Below are 23,284 nucleotides of genomic sequence, written 5' to 3'. Positions count from 1 at the left end.
TTTTTCTTTTTTTGATTTGAGTAGTTTTCATTTTCTGAAAAGTTTACTCTTAGTTTCTATGCTAGGTATTATAAGAATAGAGAAAAATAATTTATTGTTTCTAATAGCTTATATGATATAGTACTCAAATTAGGAATACCATGTTAAAACTTTATTTTACACATTAATTTAGAGATTTCCTTGTGACAATTGCCATGGGAGGTAACTTTCATCATCACAACTATAGATAAAAAGAGAGGGTGGAAAAAAATGACACTTGTCACTAGAGTTACAACAGGGTTTTTAGTTCAACTTGTAAAAAATAACCCTGTTACAATGTATTCATACTTCCACAAAAGTTACAGTTTTCTAAGTCATCATCAGTGCATCAGCCAAGCTGTGATAGGGAAGCAGAGGCGATATATGTGATAAAATAATTATTACAGAAATTAAACCTTGCAGAACAATGAAGAAGCTGTGAGAATAAAGATCCACTAGGAAAGGTTGGACCTGAAGTTGTCCTGAAGCCTTGGCATACAGGAGTGGGATAGTCTACGCATACTGGAGAATCTGAAACCAAGTACATCAAGCACACTTTACCTGGCCCATTTCCTATTATCACCTCTTCAGGCAAGTGTTTCTTGGTAATACTATCTAGCACTGATCCCCTCATAGTCACCATTTTCCCCCATATTTAGACTTTTTTTTTTAAAGGCACTATCGCCATCTAAAATTATATTACATATTTATTTCATTGCTTGTTGCTAAACTCCACAGTCATTAAGCTCTTTATAAGAGAGAATTCCTTATGCTAATTTCTCTGTTGTATATCTGGTGCGTAGAACTGTACTTGTAACTATTAGAGCATAATACTAAATATTAAGTATATACAAATATGAGTATATATATATATAGAGAGAGAGGTTTCCAAGCTTGTACATATACATTTTTCACCATAAAATCAACCTCATAAATTATATTTGGTTTTCAAGAAGACTTAATAACAATTATTTTCTAATATTATTTTTCTTTAATTTTAATAATCATATTTTTGAATTTTGACAATATGGAAAACTAGTTATTTTGAAAAAGTTCTACTTATCCCACATCAAAAAACCCTGGAGGGGCGCCTGGGTGGCGCAGTCGGTTAAGCGTCCGACTTCAGCCAGGTCACGATCTCGCGGTCCGTGAGTTCGAGCCCCGCGTCGGGCTCTGGGCTGATGGCTCAGAGCCTGGAGCCTGTTTCCGATTCTGTGTCTCCCTCTCTCTCTGCCCCTCCCCCGTTCATGCTCTGTCTCTCTCTGTCCCAAAAATAAATAAACGTTGAAAAAAAAAAAACAAAAAAAACAAAAAAAAAAACAAACCCTGGAAAGTTTAATAGAATATTTTTTAAAAAATCTATATATATCTAGTAAGTGCTTATCACTAAAATCAAGAATTTATCTATGCTATTTGTAATTAACAAGATTTTGTAAACCATTCATTAAACTACAGTATCATGGACTCTGAGGTTGCCTCCTCTTGCCAGTGATACCCCTGATTAAAAGGTTACTACTGACAGCAAAAATAATTTTGTAGAAAAATGTGATGACAAATTTAAATAAATGTGTTCTAAAACAATATCAATGTATACCTAATCAATTAAAAAAATAAAAAATTTTCAAATATGCAGAGAATACATGTAACATTTACCTTATATTGAGCCATAAAGCATGTTTCAAATTATTTACAAACATGTATCATACAGACCACATTATCTAAACATAGTTCAATTAAGTTCAAAGTCAGTAATAGTAAAATGATCAAATAATAACATTTCAATTTGTTCAAAAAGTGTCTTTTTGGGGGTGTTTGTGTGCTGTTCTAGGAGATTATGCCCAAAATACCATTTATGTGGAAAAAATAACCTATGTTTTTAAAGTCAAAGGAAAAAAAACCTTTTATATATTTAAATGAAATGGTTATAAAACATTTAAAGTAAAACAGTTTCAACTTACATCCTTATTTAGTGTTTGATACGGTGATTAATTCCTGGTGCCAGCGCAAAACAACATGTAGGCATTAATTAACAGAGGAATGTTTCTTCACCATCTCTACTTGCATGTTTGTATACTTTAGAGGCAAACTGCTTGACTAGATTTTCAATAAAACTTTGTCATCTACTCTTCAAGAAAATATATTGAATTCTTACTATGTAACAACACTGTGTCATACACTGAGGAAACTGAGATGAAACAAAGCTTTGACTTTCAAGAAGCATACTGTCTTACTGCAGCATGGGCAATTCTATGAGGAATAAGAACAATGTGATCATCATCATAATAAAATAACAATAAATGTCAGTAGCTACTATGATGGATGAAAACCCACAATGCTGTGGTATTTTATAGAATGGGCTCCAAACAAGTATGTTGAATAACGATGGTCTTCCATCAGTAACACTTAAATGAATATGGGTGGGAAATAGAGTATGAGTAATAACGTAAATATATAAAATATTTCTCTTTCTCTTTTCTTTTTATAGATAACTTACCAAACAGAAAGAGGAAAACAAGGCCCTAGTACAGACAGGGTTTTGTTTTGTTGTGTTGGTTCTTTTTCTCATCAGTTTTTCTTTGTTTTCCGCCATGATTCCCCTTATAGTTCCCTTGACTAGTATGTAAACATGTATTCCACACAAGATATAATGAAATTATTACGTGTTACGTGTACAAGTTGGGCGGGATAATATAGGTTAAGTAAATGAGGTTTTCCATTTTTTTATTTTGTTTTTGAGGGTGAAGTGAATGTGGGGCATCAAAATAGCCGCTTTTGATGCACTGAAGGTATCGGTGAAAGATTTCACCAATGTGATACTGTTCAGTCTCACAGCACATTTCAGATCATTTTTTAAAAAACGTATCTTTCTGAATGTTTTTTTTTTCACACTGAAATATTTTTAGGTCAGAGAGAGTGATGGACATCATTTCTTTAATTATAGATAGCACTGTTTCCTGGACCCAGGAAATGACTTGGATATCAAAAACATCTTTAGTACAAAGTTCAGCATTTCTGTCTGCTTCTTCCTGTACATTTTTAAAGCTGATTTTTGGGTTCCAAGAATAAAATAAAAATATGTCAAGACAACAAAATACTGACAAGGAAACTGAAATAGGCGTCAGGTTACCTCACTGAGCTAATACTGGTAAGATTTACTTATACCTACACAATAAATATGGATTGTATATGTGTTTGCGCTTTTCAATTAGATTTACAACTTGAAATAAATAGTACAACCAAACACTAATATGATATCTGTGATCCCTTTTTACTTTAGAATTGTCAGTAAAAATAAATAATTTTAACTATATCTGTGTCTTGAAAGCTGAAAAAAATATTTCACAAAAAACATTAGTAGAACCTCACTCCAAAGACATTGCACGTAATGAGAACTTCAGCCAGCCCAATTTTAATTTTAAGTGATTACCCAACAAATATATCACATTATTGAGATGCTTTCATACACTCTTGTTAAAAGGGCACACACTTAAGCATGGACGTTGCAAAAACTCCAACCTTTCCCACTTAGTTTTTAAGCAAATTCCTTCCAACTACATTACAGTAACTCATAATTATGGTGATACCTTTTTTTTTAATGTTTATTCTGAGAGGCGGGGGAGGGGCAGAGAGAGAGGGAGGCACAGAATCTGAAGCAGGCTCCAGACTCTGAGCTGTTCACACAGAGCCCAACACAGGGCTCAAACTCAGGAGCAGTGAGATCATGACCTGAACCAAAGTTGGACATTCAATCGACTGAACCACCAGGTGCCCCTATGGTTATAGTTTTATTGCTTAAACTCAACATCATTTTTATCACAGAATGACGAGGATACAAAGATGCAGTTTCATGATATCAGCAAGGAAGAAAGAATAGCACAATGATCTTCAGATGAGACATGTTTCTGATTTTGTATTTGTCTAAGAAGGATAAGTACAAAATACCTTTGGTGGAAGCATTAGGGAACCTACAGATTAACAGACTGGGAAATTAATAGAGGTTAGAAAATGAAAGGTAGACCAGAAGACTCATGAGATAATAAAGGGTAAAAAATGGACTGTAAGCCAGCAAAGGCAGCAAGGATTTTATGGCTTAATATTATAGAGACAAAAAGAAAAAAAAAGTGCTATAGAGAAGTGAACTATCCATTCTTTGCCTCTTTTATGTGCAATCATTTCTGCACTTATAATCATCCCAGAAGTTGTAGCCAAGAAACCTACAAGGAAATGCAGTGGGTGGGCTTTGGAAGTCTTACATTGCTAGAGAAGAGAATTGGAATACAAAAACGTCTAAATAATAAGGGTAAACACCATAAATTGTCTATTGAGTCTCTTAGAGGATTGCATTGTATCAGTGGAGACTAATCAGAAAAACAACGATCCTAAAAAAATTGAAACACACAAAGTGCTCAGTCTCTGATCAAATTGAGGATATCTAACTACTGTTCCACATGCCTGTTAAAGAATAGGATAAGTTTTACCTCAGGGAAGATATCTAGAACTTCTATAATTCCTTGTGGAAAGTATACGGTAATCCATGGAAAATTTCCAGGGACCAGTACCTACAATTATAGGTTATATATAGGCAATATAACCAGAGTCATAGAAAACCCAGATCTAGGAGTTTCCAGATTATGGACTAACATAGACAGCTATGATAAAAATATTCAGGAAAATGGAAGAAAATTTCACCAGAGAGTAGGGAGTTAGAGATAAATGAGAATCCTACAAATCCTAGAAATTAAAAATAAAATGATTGTAATAAATTAACAAAATATTTTATACCACCGAAGAGAGTGCTTGTTGACTGGAAAATAGATCAACAGACTAAAGTAAAGCGAGGAATAAATTAGGAAGAAATTCTTAAAAGATATAAAACATGGAGTAACGCAGTATCTGTTAACTAGAGATCCAGAAGAGTAAATAAAAAGAGTAAGGCACAAAAAGCATTTGAGAAAGTAACTGATGAGCTTTCAAAACTGATGAGCGATCTTAAGTCAAATACAGAGAAGTGCTATGACCCCACCACAAATAAGATAAATAAAAGAAAAATCTTACTCAGACACTGCAATATAACTAATAAAAACCAAAGCCAAGATAAAATGCTAAAAAGTGAAAGAGAAAAAGATTTATTACCTACAAAGGAACAACAATAAGACTGACATTTAACTTTTCTTTTTTTTTAAAATTTTTTTTTTCAAAGTTTATTTATTTTTGGGACAGAGAGAGACAGAGCATGAACGGGGGAGGGGCAGAGAGAGAGAGGGAGACACAGAATCGGAAACAGGCTCCAGGCTCTGAGCCATCAGCCCAGAGCCCGACGCGGGGCTCGAACTCACGGACCGCGAGATCGTGACCTGGCTGAAGTCGGACGCTTAACCGACTGCGCCACCCAGGCGCCCCTGACATTTAACTTTTCAACAGTATCATGGAATCAAAATATACTGAATGATATTACCAGAGTGATTTACAAAACTACAATGAGATACCATCACCTCACAACAGTCAGAATGGCTAAAATGTATACAGGTTTCCACCTAGAATACTACGAACATTGAATATACTCAAGATGGAAATTGAACTAAACACAGGAACTAAACACAGGAAGAGCAAAATAAAGGTAATTCTACAGATTAAAGATCATAACATTATACTATGAAGTACTTTCTATCAGTACATTTAAAAGTTTAAAATAAGTGGAAAATATTAGTGAAACATAATTCAACAATAATGTCACTAGAAGAAATACAGATTTATTAGATATATAAATTTAATATGTAATCAATTTTTTCTGGTATTTATTTTCCCCCCTCTGGCACATAGTTGTTAACACAATATACACAGAGTAGTGTCTCCTTCATGCTCACCAGCTCCAATCAGTTTAGTATCATAAATCTAATAGACCACGGGGGCATTCTGTGGAAGGAAAGACATTCAAAGTTCCAAGTGGACTCAATTACAACCTACAACTAGAGAACTGCTATATTACTAAGGAGGACAGTGAAGGTATAATGCTGGACTTGCCAGCTAAAGTAAACTGCTTTTGGTGGTCTTTTAAAAAAGGCATAGAGAAAAGGTATGCCCCAGGTGAAGAAACAAATGTCACAAGATACACTGATTTGCCTCAGCAATGAAACGTAACTGGAACAGTAACTTCACTTGGAATCACCACCAGATAAAGTTGACAATAACCTGCTGTCATTTCTAAGGCCCAGCTGTCTTCTGCAAAGGCCAAAATAAGTGAGTTCAATCAGAATGTGATGGGAATCACCACTCCTGCCTCTGACAAATTCTTGATGGTGGCAATAATCTCTGTATTCCTTCCATGAAAATGATATTACTTTGCTTTAACTCTTTTCTGAGTAGAAGCAGTTCCTGTGGCTTTCATTTAGCCCTTCCTGTTGGGACTAGAGTGAGGCAAGCAAGAAACTTGGTGCACAAAATTTAAAAAAACACTCATTCTCAGAATGATGCATATTTCTCCTTAAATATTGTTTCCTAGGCTGCTTATTTATCTTGCTCTAGTTCCTGGCCCTGCATCAAGCCTTCATTCCACTGCCCAGAAGAAGACTGTGCAGATTCTGCCAGTGGCTAAGCATGCTTATTGTAAGTAGGCATTTTGCAACAGTGGGTCCTGACACCAAATTATTCCCTATGAGAGAGTTGAGTCAAAACTGTATTGTTCACCTGATGTCCACAAGGTTCTGTTCTGACTTGTGGAGCAGTAACTATTTGGATCTCTACAATTAGTGTCAGTTCAGAGTCCGTGTCCAGAAATATACTGATTATTTTCCCTTCCCGAATGTGCCAAGTGAGGTACCACCTTGGGAAATGGCTGCATATGCATTTTTAAAGTTGTGCAAGGAAGATAGTATAAATTGCTGTCAGTGTAGAAGGTTCTTTTCTTAAGGGGACATGGCCTCCCCTTCATCAAGAGGCTTGAGGTCTATCAATTAAGCCTGGAAAATGAGAGATGTGACTCCCTATTTTGATGATTCAAGTGAGACCCCCTTCTCAGTAGACCTAGAGATTTCCTGCTTCCACAGATCAAATAAAACTTCAACAGACTAGCATTCTATTTCAGTTCTTCAGACACTATGATCAGATAGCTCATACCAAACATCTCCAAGTCAGAGGGATTTTTCCACTCCTTTGAATCAGTTATCCATTACAGTAACCATGTCCACCTTAACTTTAGGGATCATGTGACAACAATCAATCCCTTTTACCCAATGACCATATCATCCCAATAATAATTATTATGAAAAATAATAGTTATTAACTTTACTAAAATATTAAGGTCAGATTAAAGCTTTCAAGTTATCAGCCACCACTGTTCCTTTTATTCACATCAAATTCTGAATTTGTCTACAACAGAGAATACAAAAGAAATACAACACATTTAGTATTTAAGCAAAAGCTCACCAACCTATATCAATCTGGAAAAGTTCAATGTGTGTTAGTGTACAACCTGAATTGGGAATCCTTTGGGAAGTAAGCCTGTTCCATTGTTTTACCTCACATTAAACAACTAGAACAAACGTACTACTCTGCTGACTTCTAGCAATCCATGGGTGTCTTGTTTTTATTTAGATCAACATGTTTATTTTCTCACTATTACAGTAATTTTTTGTGTTATTTTATTGTATTTTTTTTAAATTACTGATTTTATAAATTACACTGTGCGCGCGCGCACACACACACACACACACACACACACACACACAGATGCTTAAAACACTACAGGTGCATAGAGTTTACAAGAACGGCCACTCTGACTGCAGCTGAGGTACACATGCCTACGTACCTTTATAAATTACGGAAGCATAAAAATGCTCCCAACTATAATGAAACATATGGAAATGTTTTCCTTAGCGTGAAAATTTCTACTGAAGCTATTCTCCTGCCAGCCCCTTTTTCATGATATAATTTTTGTCAGAGTTTGTTAAATGAACATTTTATTAAAATGAATTATATAAGTAACTTTTAACTGAATCTTATGGCTTTTAAAACTCTCCTAATAAAGTTTGTCACTCAAATTTTTTAAAAGATCTAGAATTGTGTAAAAGTATTAAACTACATACATTTATACCGTAAGTGCATCAGGTTGTAAAATTTACCCATTAAATATATTACATATAATATTGGGTACAAATTTATTATTAAGAATTTTTTGTGTAAAAACATTTCAATAATATTCATACAACTACTCATAACTTCAAAATAATCAGAACATTGACATTATATAAGCAAAACTTTCTGATGACAATAAAGCCTTTATCAATGAATCCATGCATGCAATTCATATATTCACAAAGTCAAATGGTACATTTAAAGGTTTTACACCATTTAAATATCTGTTTAATATAACTGAGGCATGAATCCCATATAAATATAACTGAGGCATAAACCCCATTTGGTCTATCCTACCCAATATTAAAAAAGAAATATATATTACATAATATACAATATAATGCAAATTATATAATACATATTATATAATATATTATATGTTACATATAACATATATTATAGATTGTATATACTAAAGAAAGAATATGTATTCTATATTAGAGAAACAAAGAAAGAAAGAGAAAACAAAAAAAGAGAAAAGAATGGGAAAGAAGAGGGAGGAAGGAAGAGAAAAGGAGGGAAGGCAGAAAGAAAACAGTATTTACTCTTGCAGTTCAGAACCTAAGTTCTGATAACAATACTGGCTCCATTTTCTCAGATTTTATCTAAAGCTGTTGAATTACAGGATATGCACAATTCTCTTTGTAGTATATCAAATTAAAAAGAAAAAAATCCTGTGGAGATTTAAATTGAAATTGAAATGCAAACATAAATATACATTTTAAAATAAAGTACTTTGAAACCATTTAAGAAAAAACAAATTCCTATTTTTTTCTCATTCAGTATATTCAATATATTTTATTTCTCATTCAGTATATTCAATATATTTTAATGTGCTCCATGAAATAAATAATCACAAATCCACATGCTTAACATTAACTTACTCCCTCAGTGAAATAAAATATACCCCAGTCAAAATGTTAACGCAAGTAAAATACCTCAACTATGACAGAAAACCAAACAATTTGTGTATTTTGAATTGCTGAAGTAACAAACTGAAAACCAAAAGAAGATATAGATCGATCTCTCTCTCTTTCTCTCTCTCACACACACATACACACATCTGTGCACACGCACATGCACACATCTGATAGGCAGGACCTGTAACTGACTAATTAGCTATATAGTAATATCACCTCCAGATCTTCCTAAGTCACCGTTGTAAAATCAGTTCTCTCTTTTTGTTATTTCGGTGAAATTCTCATGTATTAAATAAAAATAACTATATATAATAAAATACACAATTTTTAAGGTTATTTATTTATTTTGAGAGAGAGAGAGAAAGAGTGCAAGCAGGGGAAGAACAGAGAAGCTCCGCACCAGCAGCAAGGACCCCAACATGGGGCTTGAACTCAAGAACTGTGAGATCATGACCTGAGCCAAACCAAGAGTCAGACGCTTAACCGACGGAGCCATCCAGGTGCTCCTAAAATATACAACTTTAATTTTGTAAATATTGCAAACTTCAAATTTTTTTCTTGTTCATTACCACAAGTGATTGTGACCATTTCAAAAGAAAAAGAGATTAGAAGTTGATAAATATAAGTTAAAGGCCTGCTTCTACTTTGTCAGCTGTATCATCCTTAAGAAGTCATTTTGCATCTTGAAATTCAATTTTCTCAATTAAAAATAGGAATCACAGTAATTCTTTAAAATGCCTACTTCAAAGGGTTACTGTGGAGCTTAATTACTAACACTCACTAATACTCCCTCACTTACTAATACTAAACTGATTTCCTGACCTATATCATGTTAGGGCCTGGAACAGTTTCAGGTGCTGCTCTGAGAACATCTGTGCATACCCCGGTCACATTATTGTTACCTTCACTCCCTGCTTTGTAATGAAACCCTTCCTAGGTACCCAAAACCATTGTTTTTGTTTGTTTGTTTGATTGTTTGTTTGTTTTAAATACTGTGTTTCCTTAGCACCAACTTGGGCAACATGTTTGACACTTGATTGCAGTTTCATCAATAGGATATTCAGGGAACTTTTTTTTTAAACCTCTTAACAGAATTTGGACGTATCTTATATTCATTTTGTGCTCCTTGTAACACTGAGGGCCTGATAGGCACTCACTAAACATAAAAATGGGCAAAACTGAAATAAGTTAATTTCCAATAGTATAGTATATAATATTTTACACAATACAAATTCTGACACTAGTTTATATTGAAAGTTATTCCATGTACTTTGTACTAATTAAAAGTTATTCTATGTACTAACATACTAATAATATTATACCATGAATTTTTTTTAAAGCTTCTTTGAAGACCATTCTCTACAAGTCTCTTGCATTTTTGCATGTCTTGTCAACAGAATCACTGACTGCCTTTTTCGGCACAAGTTTTCCAATAATGTTTGTAGAGTGAAAGCCTTTGAAGATGAAAATAAAGTCTCTCTCCAGAGAAGTATATTTAACTGCTGATTATAAAAAAAAAATCAGGTGTTCTAAGCTTAGGTTTCCTCTCTTCATCTCACCCAAGAGATGCATGAGAAATGAACTATTCTCATTTCTATCCTAAATCTCTTGCATTCTGCCACCACCTACAGACTACCTTGTTATCTTGTCATTAGGTAAAATTCTCCAACTTTCACAGTCCTTGATAAAGTCTATGTTCAATATCTTATTTTTCAATAAGCAGAAGCATAAAGTCAATCATAGAATTTTAAAATGAGATAACATGGAGATCAGTTTTCCAACTCCCTTACATTACAAGTGAAAAACTTGAATTTTAAAAAAATAATTGGCTTTCTTAAGTTTATGGTGTGCTAATAGGAAGGTAGAGACTAAATCCTAGATTTCATAATTCCTGTCAATGATATTTTTTCTGCATAATTACAGACTCACATCTAATACACATTTAAACTTGCTTACTATAACTCTGAAGTGTAGCTTGTTTCTGTCCACTTTTTCTGAATGAGTTTATGAGCCCTGTATTAACCTTCACTAATTGATACTGTACAACAATCTTATCTCAGTACTTTAAAACAGTTTTGTTTTGTGTTGTTTTATCCCGTAAAACTCATGAGTATAGTGGAAGTGCTTTGACTCCGATGGGTTGTCCAGAGCTTGGGTCTGGTAAGGGTTGGCTCAGCCTCATGGGAGGCTTAGATTTGTTCCCAATGGATTGGGTTTGACTTCAGTTTGCTCACCTAGGCTAACCTTTATGTCTCTTCTCATTTTCATTTCATAATCCAGGCTGAAAGGGATTTACCATGTAGGACATGCCATTACAGAAAAGGACTAAGCAAGAATAATCAGAAAAACTTTTAAATGCACTCATATTGGCAATGGTCACATGTGCTCAAATTCCATTGTCCAACACAGTTCATACAACTAAGACGAAAAGTTCATAAGCAAAGACAATAGAACGAGAAAGCACAGAAAGGGTAGGAGGAAATAAATGATTGCAACAATTGGGTAAAATTTTTAAAAATACCATATACACACCCAAGATTTTAACTATGATTTTACAATTCATACAGAGGAATACATCCTTTTTAGATGTAAATTTAAATGAGCTTTGACCACACAGAGAAGTGAATAAACTAAAAGCATTGGAAGTTCATTTGACTGAGTTGCAAGCATATGCCTCTCATGTATCTGCATGCCTATGAGTGGAGGCAGTGACTCTCTTTATTCCAAACTATTTTTACAAGGATAGTTAAATAGCAAACAGTGTTGGAAAATAAGAGACAGTGTCTGAGACCCAAGATGGTTTGTATGTTGTCTAGTATAACAAAGATAACCACCCTCTGGGCAAAGGTCAGGCCAATTACCTATTATAAAAGAGTCATCTCCCCAGAATACATGGTTCCTCCCCTTTAATTCAACCCACTGCATGTGCAGGCATCAGGCAGTCCCGTCTGCGTCACCCCGTGGAATTGGAACGTACAAGAACAGGCGCAAGTACAGATATTCTGACCGTTGATGTACTATGATTAATAATCTATTGTCTACAACTCAAGTTTCTCAGGTTTTCTACTGTCATCCATGAAAATGCAATAGGCTACCTTGTCAGTAAGAAAGTAGAGTAAAATCTCATACACTTCACTGTTGTTGACAACTGTAAGTGCCTCTATAAATTCAAGGTTGTTCTCAGCTACAGAAAACGTCAGCACAGTGCTGGTCATGTTAGTTTCTGAGATCCTGCACTCTCCACACAGGCATGGATTCTTTGTTTTTCCTCATGTTCGCTCTGTACATAAGCTCACCATCCAATTTTAGAAAATATAAACCACTGAGAGAAGGAATCACTTTGCTTCCCATGACTAAATGTATAAATCCAAACTTTTCTCCTTCCCTTATGTTTCCCTTTTACCTCATGTTCAAATGAAAGAAATATTCCATTTTCTGTGTCTTTCAGTTCCTCTCCCTGATCTTTCTCAAAAGCATTTGCACATTTTATTAGGACGCTCTAGCTATTTAAAACAACAAGAAAAAATTCCTTTCCTGAATTTTCCATCCTAACCACAATCCTTAACTATACAATGTACCTTCACACAGGTATATATTTTAAAAAGGTTGGTTAATTAGCTTTCTGAATTTTATCATCTTTTGATGATTCTTGAATCCACCCTCAGCCATGCAACAAAAATCTTCTCTGTTAACATTAATAACTTATAGGACAACATAACCAATTCATATCACATGATTTCTAAATTGTATTTCTCATAAACACTGACCACTTAAAAGTTGACTCCTCCCTCTTAAGACAGTTTCTATTTTTGTATTATGACCTTATACTATCCTGGTATTTCTGCTACTTCATTCACTGCTCTGTTTCATTCATTGTTTCCTCTTCATTTACTAGACCATTTAAGAGGAAGATCTTTAATACAAAATCATATGAATGCTTCTAACTCTATCTTTTCTTATTTGGTGAAGTCACCAACTGTTATGCCTTCATATTACATCCTCACAAACAATAAAGGAGTGATCCAGCTAGTTTCTCTATATCCTTACCAGCATTTGGTGTTATCCCTGTTTCTTACTTTATCCATTCTGATAAATTTTTAAAAATTTATCTATTTTTAGATAGAAATCCTTTGCTGTATATATGGATTGCAAATGTTTTCTCTTAGTATGTAGCTTGTGCTTTCATTCTCTACACAGGGTCTTTTACAGGTAACAGTTTTGAAGTTTGATGAAAAACAACTTGTCAATTTTCTTTTTATCCACCATTCTTTTGGTGTCAAGTCAAAGAACTGTTGACTAGCTATAGTTCCCAACCATTGTCTCTGAAATTTTTGGCAAAAAAATATTATTTTATATTTAATATCAGTGAAATGAACCAGACAGAGTGGGCTGGGGCTAGACAGCATCTCACTTCTCCTGCCATTTTTGTTGTTCCCATCTGGAAGCTGAGCCTACCTGCCCACACTACAGCAAGGTGGCAGTGTGAGCTACCCTGTCCTCCCCCCTCCAGTGCTGTCAATTAGATCCAATGGCAAGCTGATCCTACATCCATTGGGAGGCAAAGAATTGGTGCCTGTGGTGCCTCATTTTGGGGAGGGAAGTGGAGAGACCAAAGAAATTCCACTCTACCCATTTGCAGCCAGGTATTTTGAGTCAGCACTGAGGTGGAGTCAAATGGAACCAGCTTCCTGCTGAAAATGCATATGCACCCAGCCCTCAACTAAACCTTAATAGTAAGACTACTCATTAAAAAATAAGAATACCTCAGATCTAGAGAGAGGAAATACTTATGGCAATTATATTTTATTTTATTTTTTAAGTTTTTAGGTTTATTTATTTATTTTTGAGAGGGAGAGAGAAAGAGACAAAGAGAGTGAGCAGGGGAGGCAAAGAGAGAAAGGTAGAGAAAGAGAATCCCAACCAGACTCCATGCTGTCAGCACAGACCCTGATGCAGGGCTCGAACTCACGAATCACGAGATCATGACCTGAGACAAAAACCAAGAGTCGGATGCTTAACCAACTGAGCCACCCAGGTGCACCAAGGCAATTCTGTTTTAAAAGTAAGGATAATAGTGCTTGCATTGTTAGCACATATACTAAAACTGGAATGACACAGAGAAGATTAGCATAGCCTGTTTACAAGAAAAAAAAAAAGAAAGTGAGAATAATAAAGGTAACTGAATGTAAATAAAGTTTCTACACTTCACTCTAAGTAGTGAAATGTTTTTTGTTTTGTTGTTTGAGAGAGAGATGGAGAGAGCATGAGCAGAGGAAGGGCAAAGAGAAAGGGAGAATCTCAAGCAGGCTATGGACTGTTGGCAAAGAGCCTGACATGGGGCTCAATCTCATGAACCATGAGATCATGACCTGAGCTGAAACCAGAGTGGGACACTTAACTGACTAAGCCACCCAGGTGCCCCAGAAGTAAAATTTTTCTATCAGTAGATTGTGATAAGTTTTATCTGTCTGTTTTAATAACCAAAGGAGCCAGTAAGAAAATGATATAAAACAATATACTCAATACTATAAATACATCAAGATGGAGTTCTACCAAAAATACTCAAGTAACTCACAGTAAGGCAATAAAAGGATAAAAGGGAAACAGAACTGAGAACTAGAAAAAAACAAACAGAAAGCAACTAATAAAATGATAGATTTAAGTCCTAGCATATTAATAATTACATTGAATATGATGGTTAAATGTAGATCCAACTACATTTCATCTACCAAAAACTCATTTCAAATACAATGATACAGTTATACTGAAAGCAAAAGGATAGAAAGTGATACATCATTCGGGTATTACTTTGGAAAACAAAGTAAGGCAGGGATGGCTATACGTGATCAGATAATACAGACTTCAGACCAAAGAAAATTATTAGGGATAAAGAGGGACTTCATATGTTGATAAAAGTATCAATTCATCAGCACAGCATTATGATCCTAAATATATATACACCAAATAACAAAGCTTTAAAGTACATTAAGCAAAATCTGTTACAGCTGAAAGGAGAAATTAAGAAATCCACACATATACTTGTGAATGTCAACACAATCCTTTCAGTGATTATGGAAGTATAAGACAGCATATTAGGAAGGATATACAATAAATGAACAGCACAATAAATACTAGTAATCACTTTCTTATGATATTACTTAAGAAAAAAAATATATGTGTATTTAATAAAAATACAATTCACCAGTATAATTATATATATGATGTACCTTAAAAAAATAATGATGCTGAAAGTATTCTCTGAGAGGTAAGAACCAGAATGAGAAAAAAATACTTGTAAACAAATAATCTTTAGACATGTAGGTAAATATAAAATAAACCCTGTTTCTATAAAATGATGATAAAGATGATGATGATGATGATACATTAAAGGAAAGTGCAATACAGTATACACATCCATATATGTGAATGTCTGTAATATTTATGTGTATGTGTACATACATATGGTAGAAATCTACACAACTCCTCTTAGAAATTAGCCAATTTTCATCACATTGAGCACTTTAAATATACTTTTTTGGGGGCATCTGGCTGATTTAGTTAGTTAAGCATCAACTGTTGGTTTTGGTTCAAGTCATGGCCTCACAGTTGGTCAGTTCAAGACCCACATCGGGCTCTGTGCTGACAATAGACAGCCTGCTTGGAATTCTCTCTCTCCCTCTGTCTCTGCACCTCCCCTGCTTGCTCCTTCTCTCTCTAAATAAATAAACTTAAAAATTTTTAAAAATATATACTTTTCTCAATTTTTGATAGATAAAACAGACAAAAATGTAGTAATAAAGAAAATTTCAACATCATAATAAATAAATTTATTAATCTTTTATGGAACACTTCAATTAACAATTAGAAAGGGATCTTTTATATTTTATTTTCTCTTGAATACAATGTTTCAAAAATTGAAATTTTTGAAATTTTGAAAATTGACTCCACAACAACTCAAAAAAGAATTGCAAAGATTTGGTATCATGCATATATTTTTAAAGTGCTGCAATTAAATTAAAATTACTTATTATTTTTTTCTTTTTCAAATTTTTATTTAGATTTTATTTAGTTAACTTATAGTATAATATTGATTTCAGAAGTAGAATTTAGTGATTCATCACTTACATATAACACCCAGTGCTCAACACAAGTGCCATCCTTTTTTTTTTTAATTTTTTTTTTTTTAGTGTTTATTTAATTTGAGAGAGAGAGAGACAGAGAGACAGAGTTCCAGCTGGGGAGAGGCAGAGAGAGAGGGAGACACAGAATCTGAAGCAGGCTCTAGGCTCTGAGCTGTCAGCACAGAGCCCACTGTGGGGCTGGAACTGACAAACTGTGAGATCATGACCTGAGCCGAATTCAGACACTTAACCAATGGAGCCACCCAGGTGCCCTACAAGTGCCATCCTTAATACCAATCACACATTTAGACCATTCCCCTCCCAGATCCTCCCCAACAATCATTTGTTCTCTCTAGTTAAGAGTTTCTTCTGGTTTGCTTCCCTCTCTTTTTTTCCTTTTCCCCTATGTTCATCTGTTTGTTTCTTAAATTACACATACGAGCAAAATCATATGGTATTTGTCTTTCTTTGACTGACTTCTTTTGCTTAGCATAATACATTCTAGCTACATCCCCATTGTTGCAAATGACAAGATTTCATTCTTTTTGATGGCTGAGTAATATTTCATTGTGTATATATACCACATCTTCTTTATCCATTCATCAGTCAATGGAAATTTTGGCTCTTTCCATAATTTGGCTATTTTTGATAGTGCTGCTATAAACATTGGCTACATGTGTTCCTTAAAATCAGTATTTTTATATCTTTTGGGTGAATACCTAGTAGTGCAATTCCTGGGTCATAGGGTAGTTCTATTTTTAACTTTCTGAGGAACCTCCATACTGTTTTCCAGAGTGGCTTCACCAGTTTACATTCCCACCAACAGTGCAAGAAGGCTCCCCTTTCTCCACATCCTTGCCGACATTTGTTGTTTCCTATGTTGTTAATTTTAGCCATTCTCATTGGTGTGAGGTGGTATCTCCATGTAGTTTTGATTTGTGTTTCCCTGATGATGAGTGATGTTGAGTATCTTTTCATGTGTCTGTTGGCCATCTGGATGTTTTCTTTGGAAAATTTTTATTCATGTCCTTTGCTCAATAAATTGGAATGTGCTTTGGGGCTCCTGGGTGGCTCAGTTGCTTAAGCGTCTGACTCTTGATTTTGGCTCAGATCATGATCTCACATTTCATGGGATGGAGCCTCGCATTCAGCTGTAAGCTGAAAGCATGGAGCCAGCTTGGAATTCTCTCTCTCCCTCTCTCTCTGCCCCTCCCCCATTTCACATTCTCTCACTCTCTCTTTCAAAATAAATAAACAAAATTTTAAAAATAAATAAATTAGAATTTCTTTTGAAGATAGTACAAATCATAACCATATGTTGTGAGTTAAATTGTGTCCCCCTCACCCAAAAGACATGTTGAAATCCTAATGCCAAAATATCTACGCATATGACCTAATTAAGTTAAAACAATGTTATTCTGGATTAGGGTAAACCCTAATCCAATGACTAGTCTTCTTATAAGAGGAGGGAAATTTGGACACAAACATGCAGAAGGCTGGACAACATGAAGACACAGACACACAAAGAAGAATGGCATGTGAAGACAAAGGCAGAGATTAAAGAGATGCATCTATAAGCTAAGGAACACCAAAATTTTCCAGCAACCACCAGGAGTTAGGAGGAAGAATGGAACAGATTCTCTCACAGAAACTCCAGGGTGAACCAATCCCCCTGACACCTGGATTTTAGTTGCCAGTACTGTGAGATAATCTTTTTTGTTGTTTTAAGCCCTCCAGTTTATGGTGACTTATTATGACCGCTCTGGAAAACTAATACCATACTTTTGGATATGGTAAACACATGATGGGTTGAACAAGAAGTTGTAATGAAAGTTTAAAAACACTAAAACCAACAGCTTCTTAATAAAATTCAACTGCACATGGGAAATTCACCAAGACAATATACTAGATCATAAACAGATTTTCAATTAATTTTAAGGGATTATACATACATACATATATGCTCTAAATGCAACTATATTACATTAAAAGCCTATTAAATACCTAGGGGGCACCTGGGTGTTTCAGTCACTTAAGCGTCTGACTTTGGCTCAGGTCATGATCTCACAGTTTGTGGGTTCAAGCTCTGTGTCAGGCTCTGTGCTGACAGCTCAGTGCCTGGAGCCTGCTTCAGATTCTGTGTTTTTCTTTCTCTCACTGCCCTCCCTGCCCCCTTGTACTAACTCATTTTCTCTCTCTCTCTCTCAAAAATAAATAACATTAAAAAAGAAGATACACAGGATAACCCTAAATATTTGGAAATTAAGTAAACATTTTCTAAAGAATCTGTTTGTCAAAAAGTCACATGAAGTATTTTTAAATAAATCGTAATGAAAATATAGCATGTCAGAACTTATACTGCACCTAAAGTATTCTAGGGAGGGAAATGTATAATTATAAAAAGTCAAATCACTTATTGCAAACAGTTTAAAATTATATATCTAAATTTTACGGTTAAAAATAGAATAAGAAGAATAAATGAAATTAGAAGAAATAGAAAGGAAACAATATACCTGAAGTAAGCAATAGAAAGGAAACAATATACCTTTGCTTCCCCTTACTGAACTTCTGAAACTCTAACTGCTCACAACAAGCCCTCCAGGATCTCTTTATCACTTGCCTCCTGAAAACATAGCCACTAATGCATAAATCTTTTTACCACCCATCCTACCTTCCTGAGTGCTGATTATGAGCCTCTCGGGAGGAGCCTTCTGCAGAGTGTGTAGAACTCTTCTGTTTGTGGAGGTGGAATGAGACCAGGAAGTCTTCTTCCCTGTGGGGAAACAGGTTCAATAATTCCTTATATTTACATAAATGGATTAAGAAAGCTTAGGGCAGAAAGCCGCCACCACAGGACAAAAGCGCCCAAGGTTAGTTAGGAAGATAGTATAATGGGATCCTGAGTAACTTGTTATATCATGTGCAGGGAATTACTTTCCATCTGGCACCAAAATACTTTGATCACAAACCCCACTTGCCCCCCCCAGATCCTTTGTTTCTTACACACAAGTTAACAATTACTTTCTGATTGTCTTCTTCATGTTCACTACATGTGTTAAGATCTTGTTTTCTTCACGTTCACCACATGTGAAGGATCTTAAGTGCTCAATAAGAGCTCTCCTGTTTGGGACTCTCATCTCCTTCTGCACGTTAGCCTCTCTCATATTCAATTCTGTGTCTACTCTCTTGCTGGACAAGAGAGAACTCCAGACTCAGTCTGCAACACTTCCCTTGTGGGTCAACAGAAAGATTTATAAAATTGAGGCAACACAGAGCTCATGGCCAGGGCTGAGAGAGATGGCATTCCTGAAACCATCTGCCAAAGAATATGAAGCTAGAAGGGAGAAAGTTAAAACTTTACAGATTTCTCTACATTGAAAAAAAAACCTGGGGGTGCCTATGTGGCTCAGTGAGTTAAGCATCTGACTTCAGCTCAAGTCATGATCTTATGGTTTATGAGTTCGAGCCCCGAGTCAGGCTCTGTGTGACAGTTCAGAGCCTGGAGCCTCCTTTGGGTTGTGTTTGTGTGTCTTTCTCTGCCTCTCCCCCCACTCACTCTCTCTCTCTCTCTCTCTCTCTCTCTCTCTCTCTCTTTAAAAAATAAATAGACATTTAAAAAATCTGTGCAGCATACCACTGAAATCCAAGGGAAGAGCAGACATGGCAGTGGACATGAACAGAGTGACATTTGCATGCTGTCTCTTTTTTTGTCTTCAAATATTTAATTTTATTGATATTAAAAATATGTATTCTGAGAGTTTTTAAATTAAACATCCATAATAATACAGTTATTTTGGAAATTATACCAAACTACTTATTGAGAAACATCATTGTTATTTTATCTTGTGTGAGAAATCTATCATCTTAGTTTGGTTGTAATATTTAAAGCCAACAGAACATGTGTATCCTGCACAGTGCTGAATAGTGGTGGTCAATAAATGTCCACCACTATTAATTAAATGATGGCGTAAGCTTAGAAGAGATTTGTTTCTCAGGATGCAAAAAAAAAATGAATTCACTCTTTTCCATTCTCTGATCTACTGATCTACTGTCAGGGTTCCTTGTGTCTAAAATAAATGAAAAATCAGAAAGCACTGAATACCTGTTACCTTAAGCCCATTCTTCTTAGAACCCTAGAACAAAGAGGAGGTGGAATGGATTTATAGGACAATAGGAAGATATTTAGTACAGTTCACTATGTAAAATTTCAGGATCTACTCTTGGATTTTTTTCTATATTGAAAGTCTTTTTCTACATTGAAAAGCCTAACTCAGAGGAAGTACCAAGTTCCAAACACAACTATATTAAGTGTTGATATTAGTTCAGCTAAGACCCTATCTGAAAATTAAATGTCAGTCACACATAGTGGTTTTTATATAAGATTGTGGAGTAAAACAGGGATGATGATAACAAGAGAGTAATATGGAATATAGTTCTCATATTGTTCCTACCTCTGATGCTGACATAATTACTAATAATGTCTGCCTTTTTCCATTGCACGTTCAAATGTCCCCTTAGTATCTAACATTTTATAACATCTACTTTACTTGATCATGTGTTCCATGCCTTTATTCATATAGCATACAATTCCTTGTGTTCTTGTATTTATTGGATTTCTGAAGTTTTTCTTTGACTAATATCAGGCAAAAGAATAATAAGGAGCACCCAAATTAATCTCATTTTGTTACAAACACTTTGCTCCATATTAAAGTGCAAAAATGTTCATAATCCTCCACTTTACCCCAAATGCACACATCTTTGCATTGTAATGTCGCAGCTCCTTTCAGCAATAAAATGAATCTTTTCTTTATCCTTTTACTATGGGCTAGACTTTGGATTTGTTTTGGCAATACATATATGAGAATTAATATTGTGTGAGGTTTGAATCCAGGCCTCAAAATACCATACAAAAATTGTATGTTTCTTCCCTTGTTCCAGAAATTTTGTTGTCATTGGAACAAGGCTTCACTAGCCTAGTAGAGGATGAAAAACTATGTGGAGAAACAGATACTCAGCCAAAAGCCAGTCAACCCTACAGAAGCAGAGCTTTCTTGCTGGGAAGTCAACATCAAAGCTGATTTCTAAAGACACATGAATGAGCTCAGCTGACATCAGAATTACCCAGTTGAGAGCGACTGCTGATCATGTGAACAGTGAGTTTAAAATTAGAATTTTTAAGCTTGTGAGTTAATAACAGTATGATATTATTTCATTTTCTCTTATTTTATAGCTTATTTCTCAGCCACATGTCTCCAGCTAGCACCATAACTCATCCTTCAGCATCAGTAAATCATTGTATTAAGCCCAGTCTTTATGGGTAAGGGAACACAAAATATGACAAATGAACTCCATACCATGAGTGCATTGCTATACTTCTTTGGCCAGATATGATGTGTGTGAAATATGTTGATGGATAAAGGATGGTAAACTTTCATGTGTGGTGGTGTTAGAAGAGCCTTTCAGGGCAAAAATGGCAAATCCATACTCAGAATGTGATTCAATATGTGTGAGAAGAGATACCTTTCATTTGTATTGTGTTTGGAGTCCAATGTAATTGACCTGCCACCTGGTAGTTAGTGGGAATCCCACTGAGATAATGCCATATCAAGTAAAATGATGGCCAATGATGGCCAAGAAGTGTAACATTTACATTAACCAGTGAAGTTTGCATCAGCCAAGTAAACAAGTTAAAAGATGTAGAAATCAGCACCCATGCATCTCAAAAGACTTCAGTTGGCATGCTGACTTCTGCCATTCTCTCTATAAATATGGCATTGTTTTTGTTTTATATTTGTGGCTGAAAGAAAGACTCAAATATAATGCTTTCAACTTGAGCATTTTTTTTTGCCATAATGTCTCTCACTCCATGGTTTAGGAAACCAAAATGGAAATTCTGCCATGTAGTAAACATATACATTTTGACTATTCATTTCAGAATTGAGGAAATAATTTGAAGAGGAAGCCATAGTCCCACTGAAATTACTTGGACTCCGGCCAAGAATCCATTTACCAGATGACTGCCACAAATCTTTGCACTGAATGAAAAACTATAGTAGCTTTTGAGGTGGCCAAAGGTCAGCTCACATTCAAAGTCTATATCTAACAATTCCTAAAAGGTTATTAGAATAACCATTACTGTGGACAGGTTAGTGTTCTGCTCAGCAGACCTCAACAGACCTAGGACCGTTCTTGCTATATATGTCAAGCAGTGCTTTTAGAAGCTGAATTTCTATTTAATTTCTAGGTGCCCTGAGTTCATTTAACCATTGTCACAAATCCTTGAGCTTAAAACACCTAATTAACTTTATGCCAGTGTAGTTTAATTGTGGTAATTGCATTCATGCTGTCCCTCATGGTTTACTGTTGCCAACTGGCCTGTGTCCCTAGGTTCTATTATCATCATGACATCAGGATGCCTGTGTCTCGTGTAGTATCACCCTTAGTCAACACTGATGTACAGAGAGCTTTTCAAGGGTAAGGGAGTATCTCTCAAAAAACAGTGGTCTTAATATTTGGTTATGGAAGGCCCAGCAGGGAGTTATTTTTAGATGCAGCTGAGAAATGTGCACTCAATTGATCCACTTCAACATCCCCATATTCACATATTCCTAACTCTTTAGACTGCATTCACTTCAATATCACAAGGAAATTACAGCGTTTTCATGTTATTAATTAATGTCATCATTGAGCCTGCCTTTGAATAGCCCATCTAATATACTATTACTTCCTGTTAATCAAATCAGCACTTTAAAGCTTAAATGCCTTTCAATATATTTGACCAAATCAAGTCTTTGTTATGTTTCCTTTGGTCTATTACACTAGAATCACTTCCACAATTGCTCCCAGTCTTATGCCAATACAGTTCCTAGAAATCTTATAATTTTTTCAATGTCAAGGTGATTTTCTCCTGGATCAGGACTTGTGCTTCTTTAGCAGGATTTTATTAGGTTTGATTTTCATTAGGGACTTGAAGACAATGAAAGAAATAAAAGGTAATGTGGGTGCACCTAAGAATAACTGACCTCAGTTTGTAAAGATAATGCCTTGCATGTAACCATCGAAATGTTGGCATGCAGAGATCAGATTCCTGGGTAG

General features: G+C 35.1%; 1 non-coding gene and 1 pseudogene across 1 annotated transcript; one reads left to right on the top strand and one right to left on the bottom strand.

The window, feature by feature from the left end:
- Window positions 1-19,353, bottom strand: part of LOC124508653 (40S ribosomal protein SA-like) — a 112,095-nt pseudogene extending 92,742 nt beyond the window's left edge.
- LOC124523423 (U6 spliceosomal RNA) lies at window positions 14,143-14,250 on the top strand. Its single transcript, XR_006964994.1, has one exon. It is a non-coding gene; the product is annotated as a U6 spliceosomal RNA (small nuclear RNA).
- Window positions 19,354-23,284: the final 3,931 nt, after the last annotated feature.

This window comes from Lynx rufus, unplaced genomic scaffold (assembly GCF_022079265.1).
Source record: "Lynx rufus isolate CCGP_SWC_20201006 ecotype Redwood Valley unplaced genomic scaffold, mLynRuf1.p SCAF_1, whole genome shotgun sequence".
In the NCBI taxonomy this organism is placed as follows: Eukaryota; Metazoa; Chordata; class Mammalia; order Carnivora; family Felidae; genus Lynx; species Lynx rufus.
The sequence above is the reverse complement of the archived record's forward strand: the minus strand, read 5'-3'. Positions and strand labels throughout refer to the sequence as shown.